Source organism: Panthera uncia, chromosome B1 (genome assembly GCF_023721935.1).
Source record: "Panthera uncia isolate 11264 chromosome B1, Puncia_PCG_1.0, whole genome shotgun sequence".
NCBI classification, from domain to species: Eukaryota; Metazoa; Chordata; class Mammalia; order Carnivora; family Felidae; genus Panthera; species Panthera uncia.
The window spans coordinates 141,021,388-141,024,831 of NC_064811.1; the positions used below are offsets into that span (position 1 = coordinate 141,021,388).

General features: G+C 32.3%; 1 non-coding gene across 1 annotated transcript; it reads right to left on the reverse strand.

Annotated features, from left to right (window-relative positions):
• Positions 1–533: 533 nt before the first annotated feature.
• Positions 534–606, reverse strand: TRNAV-UAC (transfer RNA valine (anticodon UAC)). The gene has a single exon. It is a non-coding gene; the product is annotated as a tRNA-Val (tRNA).
• Positions 607–3,444: the final 2,838 nt, after the last annotated feature.

Below are 3,444 nucleotides of genomic sequence, written 5' to 3' on the forward strand. Positions count from 1 at the left end.
TTGTAGTAAAAATCTCCATGAAGAGTGTAGAAGACTTTTATTTATTTATTAGAATATACTCAGTTCTTGATTATTCGTATCAGAATATTTGAATAGATAAACTAAATTAGAAGAAAATTTAAGTCACTTATATTGATTTTGTGTTTCATTTAACTATTTTCATGTGTTATCATTTTTTACTGATTTCAATAATATAAAATTAGATTTGTAAAAATTTTAGAACATATTTGTTTGGTTTGTTGGCTAAGACTACGCTACAAAAAGACAGTGTAGGACTCAAATATTATTTTAAAAAAGTTTTAATGTTTATTTATTTTTGAGAGAGAGAGGGAGTAAGTGGGGGAGGGGCAGACAGTGAGGGAGACACAGAATCTGAAGCAGGCTCTAGACTCTGAGCTGTCAGCACAGAGCCCAAAGCAGGGCTCAAAGTCATGAACTGCAAGATCATGACCTGAGCTGAAGTCAGATGCTTAACTGACTGAGCCACCCAGGCACCTCCTAAAATTTCTTTTATGGAAGCCAAGGTAACTTCATGGTTCCCCTGGGAATCGAACCCAGGGTCTTCTGTGTGTAAGGCAGATGTGCTAACCACTACACCATGGAAACTAAAGACTAAAATGTTATTTTATGTTGGCACATTTTATAGTGTTGAGGAGAAATTAGAAATGCTCCAACACTTAGAATTGGGAAGTAGGAAACCTATGTTAACCAAAATGATGTATGTGACTCTATTCTGTATATTTCTGTGATACTTATATTTACAGATGTTTCGGGACTTTCTTTGTGTGCCTTCCTATAAATTTTAGATTGTACTTTTAGATCTGTTCAGTGTGGCAGTTATTTCTTCCATTTAAGAATAATAAGTAATTCTTATTAGACACAAGTCATTTGAACAATCAAAATGTCTTGCACATTTAACATAAGAAATTACTATGGTAACTCATAAATAATTTTATTGCTTTTTTTGAGAATAATAAACTGATTCAGAAGGTGATTTCTGATTGAAGTTTCAAACATACTATTTTTACTATGGTCTGGTAGTTTTCATTATTTTGGTCAGTATATATGTGTGATTGCTTTTCTCTTAACAAAACATAGATGTTTAATTCTTCTGCAATTATGTCAGAATAAATTAATTTGCTAGAATATAGATATCCCCTTTCTGTTGACAAACATCTCATTATTTTTTATTGAGATGTATTTGGTATACAACATTATGTGCAATTTTAAAGTTATACAATGTATTGATTGATTTCAGTATGATTGTCGTTTCAGCATTAGCTAATACTGCTGTTGTGTTGCATAATTATCATTTCTTCTCTTGTTCAGAACAATTCAGATCTAGTTACTTAGCAAGTTTAAGTTTTATAGTACAATTTTATTGTCTGTAATTACTGTGCTGTGTAGAGGTCTCTAAGACTTATTTATATACCATTTGCAAATATGTAACCTTAAACATCTCTCCTGTTCTTCCAAACTTCAGTCCCTGGAAACCACCATTTCACTAGATATCACATATGGAGATACAATAATCTTTTTCTTCTTTCCCTGTGTTACTTGTCTCACTTAACATAATGTAGTCAAGTTCCTTCCATGTTGCAAATGACAGGTCTTTTTTTTTTCCTCTTGGCTGGTTAGTATTCTATTGTATATCTACTTACCCCCATTTCTTTACCCATTCATCTATTCATGGACACTTAGAAAACACCTTGTGTCTTCCACGCCTTAGCTATTGTGAATGATACTGCCTATGTCTCTTTGGTAACGTGTTTTCATTTCCTTTGCATATATGCCCATATGTGGCATTGATGGATAGAATGGTTGTTCTATTTTTAATTTTTTGAAAAATATTCTTGCTACTCTCCATAGTGGCTAAACAAGTTTACAATCCCACCAACAGTGCATGATGGTTCCCTTTTCTCCACATCCTCATCAGCACTTGTTACCTCCTGTCTTCATGATGATAGCTATTCTTACAGGTGTGAGGAGCTATATCATCATGGTTTTGATTTGCATTTCCCTGATGATGAGTGATGTCGAGCAACTTTTCATATGCCTGTTGGCGATTTGAATGTCTTCTTTGGAAAATGCTTTTTAGTTCTTTTGCCTATTTTTAATTGGATTTCATTGTTGTTGAGTTGCAGGAGTTCCTTATAGATATTGGGTATTAACCCCTTATCACATTTATGGTTTGCAAATATTCTCTCCCTTTATGTAAGTTGTCTTTACATTTTGTTGATGATTTCCCTTGATGTGCAGAAGCTTTGAAGTTAGATGTAGTGCCACTTGTTGATTTTGTTGTTGTTGTTGCTTGTTCTTTGATGATATCTAAAAATACCATCTCCTAAACCAATGTCAAGTAACTTCTTCCCTATGTTTTGTTCTAGGAGTTTTAGTTTTTAGGCTTTACGTTTAAATCTTTGATCATTTTGAGCTAATTATTTTTGTGAGTGGTGTAAGAAAGGAGTCTAATTGCTTTGTTGTTTTTGTTGTTTTGCATGCAGTTATCCATTTTTCCCAGCAACATTTACTGAAGAGACCATACTTTCTCACTAGATGTTCCTGGTTCCTTTTTAAATGTTAGTTGACTGTGTATGATGGAGTTCACGTCTGTAAAATTTATGTTTCTGAGAGTTGCAATCACTGTACTCTTTTTATACCGTTGCACCATTTATATCAGTAAACTTTTTTTGAATTCTAGAAACTATATTAAGTTCATACGCTTCCCAATGAATCAGTATATATTTTTTTATTTTTTCTATTTGACAGTCTCCTGTTTATGAAAACTTTTTTTCCATATGGTGCAAACTCAGTCATAAGTAATTTGTCCTTATGTTGTTAAGATGTAAAGATGGCACCATGCTCTTCCTCAAGGAGTTTTGGAATAAACCATGTTATAAATGATTTAGGGTGAAGTTTTTCTTTCAGTAAAATTTTGAAGTTCCCATTTTTTCCTGCTTTGTCCCAGAAAATTTCACCTGGAAAATTTCAATGATGTAGTATATGATCCTTATCCTTATTGTAAATAATTTCCACTCTGGGATGTTGTAAATATCTAACTGTATAGTTCAATGACAAATTGTCTTTTACTAGGTTGATATTATAGAACTGTTACTGGACAAATCATGAACAGAATTTTTCATGTATAGTTTAAAGACACAGATTATACAGATGGACAGATACTACTGCCAATTATTAGGGAAAAAAACCTTTCAATTCCATTGTCTCACTTGTTTTCAAGTTGTTTATGTTGTTTTCATATTTCCATATGTATTTTTAGATGATAACGATGTTTGACTTTGTAGGTGATTATAAGCATGTAAGTTATAATTAGTACATGAGCTTAGTATCTGTCTTATTTGCTTAACTTTTAAAGTAGTTCAGACTAATTGAGGTGCTTAAGATCTGTTATGTATAGTGTTATGTACTTTGTTGAGTTTTTAA